Source organism: Cydia splendana, chromosome 2 (genome assembly GCF_910591565.1).
Source record: "Cydia splendana chromosome 2, ilCydSple1.2, whole genome shotgun sequence".
Taxonomy (NCBI): domain Eukaryota; kingdom Metazoa; phylum Arthropoda; class Insecta; order Lepidoptera; family Tortricidae; genus Cydia; species Cydia splendana.
Window position 1 is genome coordinate 2,433,516 of NC_085961.1, and position 12,501 is coordinate 2,446,016.

Below are 12,501 nucleotides of genomic sequence, written 5' to 3' on the forward strand. Positions count from 1 at the left end.
GCCTTGTCGCTGTCGTGTCGGGAGCTGTCACTGTTAATTTCCTTGATAAAATACCTATATGGGTCATCACTCATTTTACCATGGTAATTGACAAATAAGAGGGTTAAAAGAAATCGACAGTTAAGGTCACCTGCATTGAAAAACAAGAGGGAGATTTCTAAATTCGTATCATATTTAAGTTTGCTATACTTTAAGTATCTTAAATATAACTCAAATCATGGTCTAAGCAATAAAAATTATAATTTTTTAAGGAAAATTGTGTGTCCCGTAAATCATTTTAATCACACAAAAAGAGCATGTAGATAATATTTCATTAAAACCACAAATATTACTTTACCAGGAAAAATATGCTACTAGCCACCAGACTCTGGAAAAAAGTAAAAAAATCCATGGAAATCGGATCGCAAAATTTGCAAGGATGTCACGCCCGCGCTGCAAGATAGAGCCCAGTTAAACCAACTGCCGAGGATTCTGATTCCTTGGCGAGAGTTGGACTCGGAGTAACTTGTGAAGATGTGGACTTGACATCCGTTCAAAGCACAGGTATGTTTAATAAATGATTACGATTATAATTATGAACCACAATGTAGAAGAACAAAAGTAGTCGAGTAGCTCGGAAAGCTAAAGTAAGTAACCAAGCTAAAGTGGGAAACGAAAAAAATTTGAAAAAACTAACTGGCCTCAGTCTCTTGGTTTGGCCTCAAGCGATCGCTCGCTCACGGTCTGCAAAAGTAACAACAACTCTGTCCTATGGAAATGGATGCGACTGCGTCTCTCATCCGCAGCGAAATTTTGATGAGCGCTTGACTTTTACGATAATCGGACGGCGCTGGACGGATTCCACAAACAGACAGATTCGTCAACGATTAAATGGACGGGATCTTTAAAAGTATAAGTTCGCCTTTGTGTTAGTTTGTATTTGAGAGGCTAAGTATTTACTGTGTATGTATTTTTAGTTTAATTTACTTACACCAGGCATTCTTCTTCGTTTTTATCACTTATCACACTCTCGGCACAGGGGTCTTGGTTATCATGTGGCACCCTCCACACAAAACTTTACTTAGTACCTTAATTACGTGGGTTTTACATAGTATAGGTAGATATATAGGTTTTACTGGATTGTCACCACTATTCCCTGAAAATAAGGTAAGTTTACTGTACCCGAAAATAATTTAAATTTCAAATTAATTTTGATACAAACTTCCGGTAGATATTCCACAATGTAGTCCGCTCCACTTTTCAAATTGACGCTAAGCAAAGAATGTGAAATTTGGAGATAGTAACAAAGTTTTATAGGGTTGTCAAATTTTATTTACAAAATTAATAAGACTCGTTTAAAATGCGTTATTCAGAACTATTACCGTTTCAACTTGGGTTGGGTTAAGTTATAACCAATAATTATTATATCTTCGTGTAGTGGTAGTTAGAAGTCGTATTGTCTATTCCCAACTTTTTCATACACTTTTGTCAGATTGTTACTTAAAATACAATTTGACGTTCATGAGCGCATTGTACTATGCCTACTTTGAATAATAAAAAAACAAGTCTCTGTTTTGACATTTTACTGGGACATCCAGTCATCTGCGAACAAGATCTAGCAAAGATGTAACCTGCGTCAAAACTCCAGAAATAAAGGTTAGATTGCTAAATAAATTCGCTAAAAATGAAGATTCAATATTATGTTATTTGTCACTGTATGAAATTCGTATTTTTTTATGTGTCTATTTTCAATATAACACTTTAAACTTTCGCGTTTTGTACACATATTTAACACACAATACTTATTTATTTTTGTATAGGTACTTATGGTGCAACTCAGCTGAAACTTCGGAATTTAAGATAAAAACAATGAAAAAATATCGCGGTAGACCCGTTCGTGTAATTAAATATGTGTCTATTTTCATTCCATAACTTTGACTAAAGACAAAAGAAGGAATAAACTTGAAAAAAACCGTTCTCGGGATAATTCTAATTCTAATTATTGCGAAAGTTAGTTAGTTTTTCATACATTATCCAACACAGCGCATCTGATATCTATTTACGTATCATTTAAAATTAGGGCAATAATTACGATTTCAACTGTAAAAAAGACATTTTAGAGCTTTGTTTTTGAACTCGATCAGGTATTAATATTTTCATCCTATGCCAGTGGCAACCCTGCATGAAATGGCTATCCGTACGATAAGTTTTAAGCCTCGTCCTGTCGGTGCCTCGTCACAGTTTAAGCTAGGTTGCCATTCCTGATCGCCAAGTCCAAGCTTTTCAGTACTTGATGACAAAAAATAAATCGATAATATAGAAACTACAATTATTAAATTTATTAGCAGCCTGGCTGCTGGACTGGAAATTATAGTGTAGCTTTCTAATAGAGCCTGATGGCTAATCCTATTGTTTATTGTTAAGTAAAACCGCACGTGCTACTTACCTGCAAAAAAGGGTCTTAATTATTATATTTAGCACCTGAGCGCGGGCTAGTCCAACGCTCAAAAAACCTGTGTAGGTGCGCTCTCCGATAACGCGCCTTTGTTACGCATCTCGATGACACATTTTAGACTGGTTCTGTAACGTTCGACTCGCCGGCACTCAGTAACCGAAGTACTGTACTTTTTATGCAGGTAATTGTGGCACGTGGCACGAGCGGTTTTACTTAACAATAGACAATAGGATTAGCCGTCGGGCTCTATTAGAAACCTACGAACTATAGCATCAATAGTAACGAATGAGACTACGCGTTAATAGTATCTCCCAATCTATCTACCATTTTTAATAGCTTTCTTAAAATATTTAGATGCAGAGTATCCTCTCTAAAAGTTGCAAAATATGTGTGGCACGTAGGTACTTTCTGAAAGTGAACTTTAGAGGTAGGTACCTATGTACGTTTTAGAGGTAGGCAGATACTTTTTATACGTTGTTCTATCTATACGATTCTATTCATTCTCCCTGTTGTTCATGAAACAAATTACTTAATTTATGTTTTATCGCTTTCTTACTTATACGTGACACTATTATAGATAAAATGACAGATTTTATAGCGCCACTTGCACCATCCCACTAACCCGGGGTTAACCAGTTAAACCTGGAGTTACCATATTACCAGTACAATTTTACACTGGGTGAACGGGATGCATAGCTGAATGTGCAAGTCGCAAAATGTGCACTAATGCAAATCGCAGAAGGTGCAGATCGTAAAACGAGCAGGTCGCAAAATGTGCAAATCGTAAAACGAGTAGGTCGCACAATGTGCAAATCGTAAAATGTGCAGGTCGCACAATGTGCAAATCGTAAAACGAGTAGGTCGCACAATGTGCCAATCGTAAAATGTGCAGGTCGCACAATGTGCAAATCGTAAAACGAGTAGGTCGCACAATGTGCAAATCGTAAAACGAGTAGGTCGCACAACGTGCAAATCTTAAAATGTGCAGGTCGCAAAATGTGCAGATCACACTATACTTTCCTTTTGTCCTTTTCTAAAATAATAGGAATAACGCTATATGATTGTATGTACCTACCTAAATAATAAATAATATCACTAATTTTCTCTATAATGAAGCATTTTTTTGCAAAAAACTAATAACAAGCAATTTTACGTGATAAAGGGGTCACTGGACACGCATATGGGGTGACGCCGTAGGGGGTGATTAGATACCGCAAAGGGGTGTAAAGACACGCCTTGGGGGTTAAAAGACACGAAAAAATAATTTTGTGTCAAATAGCTGTTTAACAGATACCATTTGCCAATAGAGTATCAACATAATAATGATCAAATTCGATGCCTATGACAACTAAAACTTAATATTTCTATTCACCCCTTTCTTGTGTCTATCGACCCCGTTTTGAAGATATGGAGAAAACATGCAGTTTTCTTTGATTTTCTCTTAATTGGGTAGGTAAATTTATTTCACAAACGCAAAATTGAAGAACTAACCAAGACTCAAAAAATGATATCAGAATTTTTACTTTTATCATTTGGATTATTGGCGAAGATCGTCCTTGAAGTTGAAAATCGTGTCTTTTCACCCCGTTTTACGGTACCTACATTAATACGTAACCCGTAAAAGGAAGTTAGAAATTCTGTATTGTAGGTAGTGTCGAGTTTTGCATGCTACTTCTCAGTACAGAATGTATGAAGGTTTTGAAGCATTTAATATAATAAAGCCAGAGTTAGTTCGCCGTTAACCAATGGAGCCCCACGAATGTGGTTTAACTGTGTTACTAACTTTGTTTCGTAAAGCTCAAACTCACCAACTCGTTTCCAGTTGAAATAGGAAATACCTAGAAATTCTTCTCTGAAGTACAGTCAGCAGCAAAAGTTGCTAAGCGGGCGGTGTTCAAAATTACCTTGACACGATCTTATTCTCTTAACAATAAAGTCGCGTCAAGACCATTTTGAACACCTGGCCCGCTTAGCAACTTCTGCTGCTGACTGTACGCAAACCTGTTTGTTTTTAATTTAAGTACTTGGCTATCATCTTGCTTGTACAATTTACGCACTTTACAGATGTAAATAACAGTTTTGCTTCAATTTGTTGTAACAATATTTTGAAGGTTTTTAAGGGCGACTTACTTGGACGTTTCGTTTCACGGCGTTTTATTTCGATAACAATATTTTTGCTGGTAATTTGTTTTCAAGAATATTATTGACCGAAGCGAAGCGAAGGTCTACGTTTTGACTCGGGCATTTTGCTTTCGTATGTCCGGATGTTCTCCTCTACAGGTCGCAATTCTTAACCGATTCTCGTGAAATTTTGTGACCGAATTTTATGACTAAATAATTTTTTTTTGTCAATCCGGTTTTTGGAAATTTTTAAAAATGGCGGAGTCGTGATACCTGGCGCCTAAACAAATAGTCGTATCGATATCATAAGACTTTTTTCTTTTTGAAACATGTTTACAGAGTTAATAGCAAAAAATGCAGAAAAAAATTATCGCTGGTTTAGGCGGTATTTAGATATTTAATTTTAACTAATTTTAATTTGAGAAGGAGTAGCTAAATTTCGTCAACCCATCTAAGAACTATTTGGCTCAGTTTGTAAACGTTCGCTTTTTCTGTTTGCACAGAGGGTGTGGGTTCGATCCCCAGTAATTGTATGCTGGGATATTATAACTTTTTGTATTTTTTTACACATAAATTTCGTATTGTTTTTCTTTAATTTACTATACACCGTGTTTTTATTGAATTCCGTTAACTTCGGGGTATAGTTAAGTACGTTTATAAGAACTAAATGGCATAGTTAATTTTCAAAAAAAAAAATTTTTTTTGTTTTTTTTTTGTTTTTTTTTTTGTTTAAAAAGTAATTAAATGTAGCATATAGCGTTGTTGTAACACGGGCATTACATTTAACTCAACCAAACAATTGAATCTGTGACATATCAATGTCATTTCGTACATCAATCGACCGAGATTGTACTTAAGTTTAGTAGCAAATGTATGAACTCATTCTAAACACTAATCAATATGTAAGCCGGCCCTAAGGCAAGTGTACACGCTTGTAGAGGCCTTATAGTAAAAAAATAAATTATGGATTATCTCCGAAATGGACTTAATTAGAACATCGGTGTCTTTGAGAAAGTTACTTGATTTAAGCTCAGGAATGCACCCTTGAAATTAACGGAAATCAAAAAAAACACGGTGTATTTAAAGCTCTTAACACCATGTTATTTCAAGCTCTGCTCGCGAGGTCTACAGCTCACAGAGCCACTAGTATAAATTTACAAATGATATTCTAAAATAATCCTTTAATTAACGAAATAGGATTTGCATGTAAAAATAACATTTTGATCGTACTATTAAAAGCTGTTGAAAACCGCGTGTAGCGTAATATTTAAATAATAATACCTAGTTAATAACAGTTTTGAATGATGCACGGCTAGTTTCACTAGACTTATATCGACCGGGATATGAACCGTGATTACCTTTTGTATTGTTTTCGAGCTCCCGATATTTTGACGCAGTTACAATGCATCTTGTTCACAGGTACAAAAGGTAATCACGGCTCATATCCCTATCGATATAAGTCTAATATTATTTAATGTTCAGGCCGGATCACGTTTGATTACAGTTTACATTGCATTGCTGCATTTCATCGTTGCATCTTCTAACCCTACTCTTTATATTATTATGTCATTTTGACTTATGTATTTGTACGAAAGGGATAAAACATAATTTACCTAAATTAGGCCCGTAAAGTTTTATGAATAAGGGGGTTAATATTAATGTCTGTGATGGACGTGGAGCCTTTTTGTAATTTGATGCTAGCGAGATGCGCTACGACTGATGGCTTTTAAATAAACAAGTCAAAATGTTAATGAGGAGGGATGAATGCCATATAGGTAAAAGAATGTTAGGGATGAATGTTGATGGACGGAGAGCGTATGGTAGACCCAAAAAACGATGGATGGATTGTGTGAAAGAGGATATGAGAAAGAAAATAGTGAGTGCTGAGGTGACGAAAGACAGAGGAGAATGGAAGAGAAAAACATGTTGTGCCGACCCCACATAACGTGGGATAAGGGCAGGGGAAAGAAGAAGAAGAAGTCAAAACGTTAGGTACACTTAAAAAACTTAATAAAGGACTCGATTCGGGACTTAAAAGCCTCGGGCGCAGAGTCTCGTGAAAAAGAGTCAAATTCTTCTAGTTTAGACTTAAGGACTCTTATTTCTATCAACACTAATTATATTTTGTTCCATTTATTAAGTCTTTGTTCTTAGTTGGATAGTTACTTAGTCATAGAACTAAAATTCTTATTTTTATGTAGTAGCTTTAATAATATTTATAATATATTCTGTCAAATTCTGTTAAATGAATAGCCGCAACATATCGGTATTCTGTATTCCTCTAAGATCCCCACGTTACAGGCTGAGCTTAGTGTGGGGATCACTGTACTGCCTCTCTTGGAATGTTAATTTCTTGAAATAAATATATTTTGAATTTATATCTAGGTAATCTTATCTACAAGATCAATCTCCTTGTAAAAACAACACTACCCCGTCTAAGATTGTCCAAACAACTCGAGCCACAAAGCGAGTCGCATGTGTCGAGGCGTTTTAATTTCCAGCAGTGGGGCTTGTTCAAATACTGGCTATTGGCGATCGGGGACAATCGTCTGGCTGCACTTAAACGATTCAATAACTAGGGCTGGGAACGTTTCTGATCAAGATTGGTTTCTGAAAGTTTGATTATAAATTGAAATGCAAGCTCTCCTGTGGCGGACCTGATTTAATGAAGTAGGTAATTTAATTTGTTCTATAAGTTTTATTTATTTGATTTATAATGCGCCTCTAGAAATATATATAGAACTTATGTGAGTGGGAAATAAGAATGAATCATACTTAAAATTAATTAAAACATTTGGCATTTAGTCCGCCATTTGTACAATGTTGTATATATTTTGTGCAATAAAGTTTAAATAAAACAAGATTAATATATCTAGCCTCTCTTTTTTTTCCCCCTTTTTTATATCTATGTTCCTTGAACGAGAAAATACTCTTTCACTGGTCGGGCAGCTCCTTTAAGTCTTTCTCAAGACTCAATTCGAAATTAACTAATCTACCAGAGAAGCCAAGTTGGACTAGTAAAAAGAGAAATAAATTTGCAATTAAGTAAAATTTACATAACCTAAAAAGAAAAAAAATATACCAAAAGGAAAGCTCTAAAATAAACCGATATCGACAGAATTGCAGCACAAATCAGGTTAGTATTCGCTGGTTTCACCGATTATTCTCGAGAGCTACCGTAGTTCCTTGGTTTAATTGGTCGTTGATATTAACTTTCTTCCACGGACAGATGGACATAGCGAAGCTATAAGAGTTCCTAGTTGACTACGGAACCCTAAAAACGATACCTAAAGGACAGCCCTAAAATAAACCGATACCGTCTGAATTGCAGCACAAATCAGGTATTCGCCGGTTTCACCGATTTTTCTCAAGAGCTGCCGTCGGCCCGTTAATTGGGAATGTTGTGCTCGTTATTGAAACGACTGTTGAACGTTTCTTTGATTGTTTTGGGTTTCAGTATCGGTTTTGTCTCTGTTTTAATTAGGATTGGATTTGGATCAAGTTTTGAAATTGGTGTTTAAATTGTGGTATCGTTATTTAAAATGAACTCGGATTGACATTATGCCGCGAATCAGAAACAATAATTGGCAAAACTTCAATCAATCAGGAATTAGAACAACAGTCAACAAAATACTTAAGAACAAAGAAAAACGTTATGTACTTACAGAATTATCAAATTGTAAGGAGAAATGTTTCTCATATAAGTGAAATATAAATTTCATTCAGAGATAATAAATTAACCCGAAAAAAATGCTAACAGAGGACCATACATTCCGTACAACTCCCGTCATCAAATTATTATAATAACACATAAATAACACATAATATGGCAAGAATCCCTCCCCCATTTGTAAGTCCAAAATCGAATGCTCGAAAACTTGTAAAAGGGAACTAATGTTATCATGATTAATCCACATTTGAAATGTACGTTCAGTATACATTAGAATCCTTGTTTAGTTTTCCATATCATGTGCTCCGTCATCTCTATATCTCATCTCTAGACTAAACAATTCTCCGTTTCTCTTCATCCGTAAAATCCCAATCTGGTTCATTCCAACTCGTCTAAAAGACTAATAAAACGGGGCTATCGAATGATCAACATAACGACTCTAATTTAGTTTGACAAAGTTCTGAGAGACAAGTTATGCGGAACTTTTTAGACCTCTGTCTTTTGAATAAATTTTCAATAAACTTCCAAAAATTAGTTTGTAAAGTTTTGATTGGTGTGAATTCTTAACGGGATTCTGTGACTTCGGTGGCCTCGTTGCGTTTGTAATGAGATTGCTTTGATCATATTTGCTCGAGTGTCAATTTGTATAAATCAAGTTTTCACTGATTCATCTTTATTTTGGTTTCGTTGATGGTTACCTACACTTGTTTACCTAATAATCGCAATATGATTAATGGTGTGAACACAACATACACAACATAATTTAAATACAGGCTGATTACATACATAGATGATTCATACATAGAAATTAATTTCACGTATGTCATGTGTCACTCTAAACCCCATGGGATCAAACTCATTTTAGAAAAAGTCACTTCTGTGGACAATTCAATAAAAGTTAACGACCCGGGTACATATAATTCACGTTTCTCTAATTTGAGTCTAAAATACTGTAAAGTTACAGGGTAATAAATAGCTTTAGATTCCCTTGACTTGGCGATATCTACAGGAAAGATGTGAAGTTAAGCATAAGCATTGCCCCAATTTTCTGATTGAACCCGCATAAAGGGGTACTCACATTACACAAGCCATTACCTTGCGTCCGCAGGAAAAACAACTTTTATTTTAAGTCTGTGTTTGACCCAAATTAAAAAATCAGGAGTACAGTGCACCTTCTAGAATCGTTTGAGCAAACAAATATCTAAAAATCAATTCTGTTATAACAATTTCTTATAGTTTTGATCTTGTTCTGATACAACCTTAAAGTTTGCTCACGCTGATTAGCTGCCCGATTCGAACTTTAAAATGTCAATTAATAGATCTAGAAACGATATGGATTAGATCATAGTGACGTCAGTGTGAAGTGACGTTTTTATTTGAAGAAACGTCACATTTGACACTGACATAATTATCTAATCCGTATCGTTTCTAGATCTATTAACTAACGTATCTTAAAGCTCGAATCGGGCCATGGGCACTGAAAGTCGTGCTTGAGAAGCGAACCAATCACCAGGACGATTGTCAAGGTATCAAAACACAATCGAAACGATAACAAATTGGGTACTTTCCTCTACTTAAAATAAATTATTTCACACTGTGCACGAAATACAACATGATACAGATAATTATTAGAAAAATGATAGCAGTTTTTTTTAACCACAATTTATATTAAATAAATCGGATTGAAATATAAAAAAGGACGAGAAAAAAAAAAAAATCTAAATAGGAAAAAATAATGGTACCATTCGATTCCTTACATTTTATTTTAAAAAAATATTGTATTCCAACAATATACAAAAACGCAATATTTCACCGACAAAATCGCAAATTCCTTGTTTTCCATGCCTCGAAACGGCCTCTAACGTTACATGGTGACGTCACGATGTATTGCCATTTTGTTAGAAGCGTTTCGTCAGTACTTAAAGTGCTGGTGCCGACTTTGACCATAATTTATGACTTTTGTTTTGCTTTAAGACAATGGGAATACAGGCATTTGATCCTCAAAACAAACCTGATCGATTGATACCATTCATAAAAAAATTACAAATACCCTATTGCTGCATCAGAATCGGCCTGGCCAACCAAGACTAACGTTTCCCCACAGAAAGCATATATGAGGTCACCCGACGTAATTCCTAATTACAATTCATAGGTCTATAAAACCGTTCGCAATCACAATACTCGCCCTCTGGAGTCTGTTGGCTGAATTAACTAAATTGGGGATGACTTCATGCGTTCTTAATGGCTTTATTTATTTTGGAATGTTATTCTGTTGGAGTAAAAAGCATTATATTTCTGGTTTTATATATATTTGGATAAATTTAATAAATATCAAGAGCTTGAAGGCATGCTTAACGCTGGCCTTTAAACACCATTCGCATAATTTCTCATTATACACGTGTTTCACTTGGTATCACGAAAAAGTGTAATTTTACATAGTCTAGATAGGTACGACGACGAGCGAAGTGAGGAGGTGCGCGCTAGTTGAACTGCGGCCGAAACAATGCGCCAAAGAGAAGTTATTTGTGTTTCGTATATTATAATAAAATAAATTACCATTATATCCAATTTATGTGAATGGTTAGAAACTTATCAGTAAAATAAGCTATTGATAAATAAATATAATGGAAAGATATACGAATCTTTAGAATTGCTTTCGGGAAAGGAAGCTATTGAGAAAAAATTAAGTAGTACAAATTGCGAATGGTAGACTTCGCAACTTGGAAAAAACGATTTACGGAGACTACACACTCTTTTTCTAATTAACCTATCATATTTTTACATTTTACGTATATAATCTAAACCTTCAAGGGACTTATTCCGCTTACTTTATAGAATTAGAAGAAAACTATTTTTAAACTGCGTGCCACTCCAATCCACCTACGCTCACATTTCATTTATCTAAAGTGATGCTACCGGAAGGCGCAGCGTGGGTAGACCCCCCAAAAGTGGACTGACGACCTGGTTAAGATCACAGGAGTCCGCTGGATGCGGGTGGCACAAGACCGGTCATAGTGGCACTCTTTGGGGGAGGCCTATATCCAGCAGTGGACGTCCTCTGGCTGATATGATGATGATGATGAAAGTAATGAAATAGGTTGCTTGAGTCTATATAATATAATTATTTTAGATGTAGGCGTAAGTGCTCCAGAAGAGTCCACAATTGAAATATGGTTTATCCCTACTTAGTTAATTTATCAAGTTCAAAACGCGCTAGCTGGCGTAGCCTAGCGGTAAGAGCGTGCGACTTTCAATCCGGAGGTCGCGGGCTCAAACCCTGGCTCGTACCTATAAGTTTTTCGGAACGTACGATATATCATTTGATATTTACCAGTCGCGTTTCGGTGAAGGAAAACATCGTGACGAAACCGGACTAATCCCAATAAGGCCTAGTTTACCCTCTGGGTTGGTAGGTCCGATGGCAGTCGCTTCCGTAAAAACTATTGTACGTCGATTCTCGGGATTAGATGCCAAGCGGACCCCAGGCTCCCATAAGCCGTTGCAAAATTCCAGGAAAACGCGAGGAAGATGATGATCAGTCCAGCGTTTAGCGTGATGAGCTACTTACGGGTTTAAGTTTATGAATTTAAAGTCTTACCGTTTGTATGATACGTGGCAGTCGTCCGACGCGGACGACGTGTGGTCAAGCAAACCAGAGGGCCTACCGCGAACCACATTCGACATATTGCCTCCCTGTCACACTTACGTGCGAATTAACAAGTGCGACAGGGAGGCAACACGTCGAACGTGGTTCGCGGTAGGCCTGAGCCAAGATGACGCCAAGATGACGTTCGCAAAGAAATGCAACGAAACGCTAAGTATCGGTAGCGTGTAGCCTTAGAAGTGTCCGTAAAATTGAATGATCCAACATAAAGCATAAATCAATAAAAAGTATTTTCTTTTTTAGTAAGCGATTTTCGTAGCTTAAGGACCCTTGCCTTTAAAGGCCTGAAGATTCATTTTTAAAGAATTCACCTCATAATGTTAAAATGATTGGTTTGTAAAAATTTTGGTAACAATAATAACACATTATAAACATTATTGAAGCAAACGCTTAAATTAATAGGCACCAAGACGTAAAATGCACCTATGTACACACATACCACAGTATTACGCATAACATTCAACAGGGCAAAAATATAATGTTCACGACGCTTATAAGTTGCTCGAGTGGCCTTAGTTGTTTAGCCCGGCTCGTCGTGCCTGAGTCGGGCTCGAGTCGGGCTCGAGCCAGCTATGAAAAAGGCAAGAGCAGTCGAGAACAGCACTTCAGAGG

At 36.2% G+C, this 12,501-nt stretch overlaps 1 long non-coding RNA gene across 1 annotated transcript in view; it reads right to left on the reverse strand.

The window, feature by feature from the left end:
* LOC134801892 (uncharacterized) overlaps window positions 1–12,501 on the reverse strand; it is an 87,113-nt gene that overhangs the window by 28,733 nt on the left and 45,879 nt on the right. The gene's annotated exons all lie outside the window — the stretch shown is intronic.